We start from the raw sequence: 9702 nt of genomic DNA on the forward strand, positions 1-9702 counted from the left end.
TGTGTTTTGTATGTTCGCTGTCTCTCAGTTTCTAAGTTTTATGGACTTCCACTCCTGCAACTTATAGTCCACTTCAGTCTTTACTTTTCTTTATACATAATGTCCAGGTTTTAATAAAAAAAATTCTAAAATATGTGAAGAAGCAATAAAATGTGTTCTAGACCAATACTCAAGAGGAAAATCAGTTAATAAAAATAGAGGCAAAGTTTGGATGCAAGAATTATAAAATAAGAACATAAAAATGACTGATAAATTTGTGCTGGGATTTATACAAAATGAAAAGTATAATGAGCAAAGAAATTTTGGACATATTTCCAAACTATAAAAGAAAACCAAAATAGAATCCTGACGCTAAAAAATTGATGCCAGAAATAAAGTATTCCTGAATGTGTTTATGAGCATATTGGACACAAAACAAGATGGAAAAATCACTCAAACTAAAGCACAGACAGAAAAATATTTAAAATAATTATTGAAGTGTAACAGTATTAAGTAGTCAAATATGTAATATTGCATTTTAGAAATAATGAAAAAAATTAGATAAAATAATGAAAAAAACTTTCTAAAACTGATCACGAATATCAATTCAGAGGTTTAAACAGCCAATAAACACCAAGCATGGTAAATTGAAAACACACACACATACACAGCACTAAGAATATGGTAAAATGGCTTTAAACAAAGATAAAGAAAAAACTCACAAAAATAGCCAAAGAAAAAACAGACTAGTACAGATTATAAATTATATAAGTGAGTGATGATTTCCCATCATAGACAAGAGAGGCAAGAAGATAATAAAACAACATCTTAAAAGATCAAAAGAAGAAAATTATTAAGTCAGAATACACACAAATGCAACATTTAAGACATGCTGAGCAGGTTCTTCATGACGAAGGAAAATTACAGCAGATGGAAAATTGAATCTACAGGAAGGAATACAAAATACCACAAAAGCTAAATATATGAAAACATATAAAATCTTTTGTTTTTCAAAGCTATAAATATTTTTGTTTCTCAAAGGTATAAATCCTTGGCATTAATCTAGCATTGTATGAATGTGAGGGAAAAAGTCAATAATCAGAGGAAGTAAATGAAGAAATGAGGATGGAATAATAAGACATTTACTACAGTTAAACTTCTTTTGAGACAGAGTCACTGTCACCCAGGCTGGAGTGCAGTGGCACAATCTCAGCTCACTGTAGCTTCCGCCTCCCGGATTCAAACCAATTCTCATGCCTCAGCCTCCTGAGCAGCTGGGACCACAGGTGTGCACCATCATGCCTGGCTAATTTTTGTATTTTTAGTAGAAACAGTGTTTTTGCAATGTTAGCCAGGTTGGTCTCGAACTCCTGGTCTCAAGTAATCCACACACCTCAAGTAATCGGCTTCCCACAGTGCTAAGATTACAGGCATGAGCCATTGTTCCTGGCCTACATATTTTTACTAATGACTTAAAAAAGACTTTGACAGCATGCTGGAGAAGAAAAGTAAAGTAAAAGAAAATGAACAAAATATGCTGCACAAAATCTAACCATAAGACATCCTATGAATCTGTAATAATGTCAGACAAATTAAACTTCAAGGCAAGTAGTGAGTCATTTCAAAATGATGAGTCAAAATAATCATAATGTATATTTTAAATACATATAATAAAAAAGCTTCTAAATACATGAAGCAAAAATTGATAGCAGGGAAGTGATGTGTTTACATCTCTTAGAACTTGAAATGATAAGGACACATACACATACCGAATGAGTTATTAAGAATATTTGAGTAACCAGATCAACACAATTTGATATTCATCAAATGTTATATCCAAACAAGACCAAAATATACATTCTTTACAAATCACATGGAACATCCACTAAAATATACCCTATACTGTATGTATCATAAGCCTCTGGAAATTTTAAAAGGGAGAAATTATTTAAATTATATTTGTTCTCTTACACAATATAATTAAATTAAAAATCAGCAACATTGAGATATACAGAAAATCTCAAAATTATGGAAAATAACCCTCTTTTAAATAGCCTGTGGATCAAAGAAGAAATCAAATTGAGTTTAGAATTATTCCAAAATGAAGCTAACGATAACACAAAAGATGAAATGGGTAGGATGTGGCTAAAACAGTTCTGAAAGTAAAATTCTATCACTTTTAATAAAGAAAAACAGAAAGATGTGAAATCAACCATCTACATTTTCCACTTAAGAAGGCTGAATAAGTGTAAATTAAAATAAGCAGAGAGAAAGAAGTAACAAATAGAAGAGCAGAAATTAATATACCAGAAAATATAGCATCAGAAATAAAAAGCAAATATTATTTCAAAAGGATTAAAAAGTGGGCATATGTTTAATTAAATGACCCAAAAGATTTTAAAAGAGGAAACATATATTATCAACCCAAAGAATAAAGGATGGCATATCATTATGTATTTTAGAAACAGTAAAAAACAATGAAATGTTACAGAAAAATTTTAATCCAAGGAATGTGAAACATTATGTATTGGATAAAGTTATTGCAAAATACACTTTGTAAAATTGACATACAAGAAAATAAAAAAGTAAAATAGATACTTATCTGCTAAAGAAATCACAATAAAACTTTCCCACAAAAAAATCGAAAACTAAAGGTCCAGATGTCTTTAATGATAAGCTTTATTAAATGTGTAAAAATAATTAACGCTTCCTGATTCATTTCATAAGACCAGCATAACCCTGATACCAAAACCTGAGAAAGATATTACAAGAAAAAATTACAGAGCACAATCATGATAAAGGAATTTTTAAATAAAATACTAAGAAATAAAATCCAATGATACATACAAAAGATAATTCATAATGACCAAGTAGAGTTTATCCAAAGATGCAATTTTGTTTTAACATTCAAAAATTAATGGTTGGGATTCTTTACATTAACAAAAGATTAGAAAAAGTATAAGTTATGTGACTGATGCAGAAAAATATGTGACAATACTCAACAAGCCTGATAAAGGGCATGTATGAAAAACCTACAGCTAATATAATAATGTTGAAACATTGAACTCTTCTCCCCAAGATCAAGTGAGTGAGGCAAGAATATCTGCTCTTACCATTTCTGTTCATTATACCAGAGCAACAGACAAGGAAAAAAGTCATGAAGATTGGAAAGTAAGAAGCAAAAGCTTTCATTATTTGCACATAGTTTGACTACATAGTCATAAAATATCTATCAAATAAATTATTAGAATTAATAAATAAAACTAGAGAGATCAGAAGCTGAAAGTCCACAAATTATTTGTGATTCTATATACTAATCATGTAGAAACCAGAAAATAAACAATTTTAAAATACCATTTATAGTTGCACAAAATTTAAATACTATTTGCGACAGCATCCTATTACAATATTCATAGAAATAACTTTAATAAAAATCTATAGAACCTATATGCTAAAGCTACAAGGATATTGAAAGAAATTTAAGAAGACCTAAATAATTGAATTGAAACTCTCAATATTAAGATTTTATTTGTCTCTAGGTAGCTATATAAACTCAGAAACAATGCCAGACAAAAATCCTACAGAAATGTTTCTACAAAATGTCCAGCTGATTCAAATTTATTTAAAAAAAAAACTCAAAGAGTTAAAACAATCAGGAAAAAGTTGATGGAGATACAATAGCTTATTCTCAAACTTATTCTAAAGCTACAATAGTTAAAACGAGTCATATAGGCATACAGATAAAAATAAATAAATTGACTGAATGGAATATACTCTAGAACTAGAGCCACATACATAGGATCAATTGATTTTCATCAAAACTCCAAGATAATATTCATTAAAAAAAAGTAGGAAAAGAATATGAACAGACACTTCTCAAAAGAAGCCATTTATTTATGTGACCAACACACAAATGTAAAAAGCTCAACATCACTGATCATTAGAGAAATGCAAATGGAAACTACAATGAGATACGAGCTCATGCCAACCAGAATGGCAATTATTTAAAAAGTCAAGAAAAAAACAGACACTTGTAAGACTGGAAAGGAAAAGGAACATTTTTACACTGTTGGTGGGAATGTAAATTGGTTCAAACATTGTGGAAGACAGTGTGGCAATTCTTCGAAGACATAGAGGCAGAAATACCATTTGACCTAGTAATTCCATTACTGGGTATATACCCAGCAGAATACAAACTGTTCTATTATAAAGATACATGTATGAGTATGTTCATTGCAGCACTATTTCACAATAGCAAAGGCATGGAATAAACACAAATGCCCATCAATGATAGACTGAATTAAGAAAATGTAGTATATATATGCCATGGCACACTATGCAGCCATATAGAGGAATGAAACCATATCCTCTGCAGAGACATGGTTGGAGCTGAAAGCCATTATCCTTGGCAAACTAATGCAGGAGCAGAAAATCAAACAGTGCATGTTCTCATTTATAAGTAGAAGATGAAAATGAGAACACCTGGACATTGGGAGGGGAACAACACACAGTGGGTCCTGTCAGTTGTAGGGGTGGTGTGGGACAGGAGGAGAAAGATCATCAGGAAAAATAGCTAATGCATGCTGGCCTTAATACTTAGGTGATTGGTTGGTAGATGCAATAAACCACCATGTTACACATTTACCTATGTAACATACCTGCATATCTTGCACATATACCCTGGAACTTGAAATTTCATTAAATTTGATTTTTTAAAAAAGAATTGTCTGTTGATTGGAAGTTCATGAATTGTCCTCCTGTTGGGAATAGACTTTACAGAAACACCATGTTTTTGAAACAAGATTACAGAGAAAGATAAAACATCTTCTAAAGCCTTTTAAAAATTTACGTGTGTGTAAACTGAAGTCCAGTAAAAAGCATTTCCCATGGTCTTCAAATGAACATTAAAACAGCTTCTCTCCAGTGTGAACCAGTTGATGTGGTCTTAGTTTTGAGCTCTCAACAACAGCTCTGCTACGTTCTGCACAAAAGTGGACTCTGGGATGATATGTGTGCAGATGTTTTCTCCTGGCAGTTATCCTTGAATATCTGTGTGTAGCCTTGGCGAGCACCAGCTATTTTTCATGGAGCATCATCTTTTACACTTGTCTTGGCTTCATTCTGATGAATTCTGCAGTTGTTTGGGATCTGAGAGGTCAATGCCAGGTATTCCTCCAGGAGGAAGTTTCTTTCCTCTCATATACTCTGAATAATCAGGAGGTGAGTTCTCTCCAGTGATCTGTTTCTCAACTACTATTTTATGGCTAATATCTTTTGTTTTTACCCGAGGACCACATGGTGACAGAGAACTCACCCTCCAGGTTCTTGATCTGCACCTGCTTCTGCTTCCACTGCTTATTGCCTGAGATAATGTCACAGCCACCCTTGTCAGCCTCCACCATGGTAACCAGAGCCTGTTCAAGGTGATCGTGGTCATCGCTGGCCAGTTCTGGCACTAGGGTATCTGGTCCCCCATCCGAGTCACCACCACCCACCGCCTCCTGGTATGCCTGCTCTAGGATCACCTCCTGGTGGTGGTACACCTGGGTAGGGTCATTGTGAGGAGTGACCGCAGCAGATCCTTGGCAGGTGGTGTAGGTGGTGGTGGTAGTGGTGGTGGCTGGCCTGCCTGTGGCCACCCCTGCTACCATCTTTGTTGTCGTTATCCTCCTCCTTGCCTGCCATCATCGTCTCAATGGTCTTCACCGAGATAGTTTCCACCTTGATCTAGCGCAGCTCCAAGATCTCAGGCAGCATCTCTGAGCCATCTGTGCTCAGAGTGTGTCCCATGGCCTGGGCTCCTCAGCTGCAGGTTGCAGGCAAGAAGGTTGCCAGCTGTGGAGAAGGAAGCTTAATTTTTACAAAGATCTAGAACACTAAAAACAAAGCTATGATAAAAGTAATCAGAGTGTCTCAGAACAATGGCTGGAGTTATAGGAACTTCCTGCAAAGAGGGATGCAAGAGACATTTTGGGATGATGGAAGTACTGTATATCTTAAATATGGTGCTGATAACATGAGTATACACATTTGTCAAAAGTCATCTAAGTGTTCTCATAATCTGTACATTTTACTGTGTATAAATTATACTTCAATAAAATCATTAAAATTTTGAGATAGATAAGTAGATCAAGCTATGAGTAGATATTCTTCATACAAATAGGCCCCAGGTCGATTTCCCACATGTGTATACATAAACTTGTTGGACCTTTGTCTGGGATCCTTGTTTTTCTCCAATGCTTCAAAAGGCAATTTCCCATTCTGAGAGTGAACTAGGGAAAAATACTCTAATTGATTTGATCAGCAAACCCAAACCTATCTCTATTTAAAGAGAAACCAATTTGAACATTCTATACCTGCATTCAGATCCTGCCTTGCTTGAAGGGGTCTGCCTAGTAATGCCATAATACATAACTCTATTTCAAATGGGATTGAGGTTACTGAGGCAGAGCAGAAACATTTGCTATGCTTATTTGCATTAACCAATAGTTGGACTGGCCTTGGGGCTCAAAGCTATTTGTGGAAGGCTCTATGGTCTACTAAGCTGATGAAATGACATAGCTTTCTGTATACACAAAGATAACTTTTTGATAACTATGATCACTAACAAATGCTGCTACAGAGAGATGTAGACAAGCATAGTCTCTGATTAGAAGGGATTTAGAACCTAGCATGGATAATGTTGGCATGATTCAACATGTAGAGGATTTAAAACAGACAGAAAAAGATACTAACCAACACACAAAATTATATGCTTCATTTCTCTATGTATCGAAATTTTGAGCTGTGTATTTGGGAGTCATTGGAAAACCCCCAAAAAACTTAACTAAAAAGATTTAATTTCATTATCTTTTATTCTTGATCTTTATGTACCCAATAAAAACAAAGTATTGAATCAAAAATTGAGTTAACATCAGAAATTTAGAAGATATCTGACAAGGTACAATAGAGCTGCAAAAATGTTTTGGAAAAATTTCAACCCCTGGACATTGAACTATGGCTTTACAAGTAACTGGCACCATTCCTCATCCTTCTGCCTACATGTAGAGAGACCCAACACTTTCATTGGGAATGTAGTGTTGGGAATGTAGTCCTTTTTTTTTTTTTTTTTTTTTTGTCAAGGGGCTCCTAGAGAGCCAACCCGAACAGGAATGGGAGACGCAGTGGTCTGGACTCCCGGGTCCTGCTCTGGCCTTCCTGTTGTCTCTCTGGAGGGCTTGAAAGAAAACCACAACTCTTGCACTGCTTCAGGATTCTGCTCAACTGGACAGAGCTGTATTCACAGGGAAAGCCCTATCACCTTTCTGAGCCTCGGTTTCTCCATGTCCCTATTGAGGTTGTAATCCTTCACACAGTGGCTTTTCTGGAAGAGTGCAGCCTTCAGAGACTGCAAGACCTGAGTTTGAAGCTAAGCCTTTTCCTCTAAGACTGCAAACGTAGGCAAGGCATTTCACTTCTCTGAGTCTGTTTCCTCATCTGTATGATGGGCACAATAACAGCAACATGGCATCCCTCTTGTGCCTGGCTGGTGGGTGGTAACACCCAGTGAATGTGAGTCTCCTCCTCACCTCTTCCTGACCGTCCTGCTTACACTGCACATTCACCCTCCCCAGCCACCTGCAGCTCCCAGAACCCCATGATCTCAAGCAGAGCTGTGGCCCGTCTTTCTTTGCCTTCTCACCCTCCAAGTCCTATTTCAGTCATCTTCCTTCAGGGAACAGAACTCCAGGCTCCTCCTCTGTCCCCCAACACCGCCCCCAAAGCTTTACATCATCATAGTTTAGTCAGATGGTAGTTAGACCGGTTGTCTGCCTCCTCCATGGGACTATGTCCCATCTACCACTATATTCCCAGGACCCACTTGATATAAATAGGCTGGATGGATAACTGAGTGAATGAAGCAAAAAAAAAAAAAAAAAAAGGCCAATGGGTATGACCTTTTGTTTTATGACGCACACCAGTATCATGGGAATAGGTAAGGCATTCTGTCAAGCTCAGCTGAAAAGAGGTCATCATGAAAAAAGATTACACACCTAATACATATCATTCACCAGTGCCCTCAGATTAATTCTCCTCAGAGTTCTCCCTAACATGACACATATCGTAAAGAGCAATGAGGAGCTGTTATCTTGAAATTTGGAGGAAGGATGCCCAGAAATAAAACCCTTATTCTCAGTTTGGAGCTGTTGGTCTTTGAATCTCATCTGCTCTCATCCTCCTCCTTCACTTCCTGCTAGCCATTGTGGCCCCTTGGTATTCCTCAAACATTCCAAACAGGATCTCCATCTTCTCACCAGCTGGAATGATCTTCCTCCAGATAGTCACAAGATTTGGTCCCTCACTTCTTCCATCTTTGTTCAAGTGTCATCTTAGTGAGCTAGGGTCCAAATACCCTATTACAAATGGCAGAATCAACCAGCATCTCCCTAGCTCCTTCCTGCTTGAATTTTTTTGTCTTTATCACCACCTCTCACCTCTAACTGTAAACTCCATGAGAGTAGAGATGTCTGCTCTCCTTATTGCTGTTCCTCCAGCACCTAGAATTCAATCACTTTCATGATAGGCTCTCTATCATGGCATATGAAGTGACTATTTCTGTGACCTGCAAATATGAAGGATTTTTGTAACATTCATTCTCTTTCAGGGTGGGGTTTTTTTTTTTTTTTGCACTTTTCTGGGTGTCAATCTCTTCCTAATGTTTACCTGTATAGTGTGTCTTTGGTTAAAAAAAAAAAAAAGCACTCTGGAAGTCAACAAAGAAAAATATCTTAAATAAATAAAACATTTTCTTTCATCTGAACTTTGGAAAGTTTTTATTAAAAGGCACTTTAAAAAAAAAAGGAAAAAAACGATGCCCAAATTTTACACAGAAAGATTTGATCAGTAGTTTTCAACTTAAGATGACCTCTTTACACTTCTACCATGTTTTCATAGATCAAGATCATTTTGATGACAATATGTTCAACGTTGTTATTTTAATACAAATATGTCTTTATAGTCCTTATGTTCCAAAACATTGAAGTGTAACATTTGATTCTCATAGGTTTTATAATGAGCATGGCATCTCTATTTATAATCCTTCTGTTCTCAAGCAATATGTACACACATTTTATTTCCATTATATTCTTTTTCAATTGTTTTATTGCTTAATTTTTAGTTATCTTTTTATGTAGTCTGTTAAGTATTTATGTAATTCAGTACGTTAGCTATCCTTATTTTAAAATTTTTTGTCCCTCTTCTTCACTGGCAACTTCTGTTCTTTGTAACTGTGGCTTCCCCATTCTCACTGTTGTCTTTCTCAAATCTTGCGTAATACTCTACTTACCATATCTTTTAATTAAACAAATATGGTGGTTTTATCTTTTCTACCCCTACAAACTATATATATAGCTCAAGACATCACTCTTTGTCTCAGTTCCATTTCCTGAAGCTTAGTAAAAATATTTTAATCCCTAAGTCTATCAACTTCTAATCTGTGAGCAAAAAAACCTTTGAGAAAATTTCTTACGTAATACTTCCCGACTTTCCTGTTTTAGATTCTATCCTTTCCATTTCATCCTATTTTAACGTATGGGCTTATGCAAATAGATTTACTAAAAGGGTAAAATAATTTTTGGAAAGAAATATACAATAAGAAAGAAATAATATAACTTCTCTGATAATTTAAACCCCCAAAGATAACTACTAATATGAAGAAACCTCTTATTGGCCATGCCTAGGTCT

At 35.5% G+C, this 9702-nt stretch overlaps 1 pseudogene; it reads right to left on the minus strand.

Annotated features, from left to right (window-relative positions):
* Nucleotides 1-4721: 4721 nt before the first annotated feature.
* Nucleotides 4722-5795, minus strand: LOC100389436 (transcriptional repressor protein YY1 pseudogene; annotated as a pseudogene).
* Between the last annotated feature and the right edge of the window lie 3907 nt (nt 5796-9702).

The sequence above is a fragment of the Callithrix jacchus genome, chromosome 6, assembly GCF_049354715.1.
Source record: "Callithrix jacchus isolate 240 chromosome 6, calJac240_pri, whole genome shotgun sequence".
NCBI lineage: Eukaryota > Metazoa > Chordata > Mammalia > Primates > Cebidae > Callithrix > Callithrix jacchus.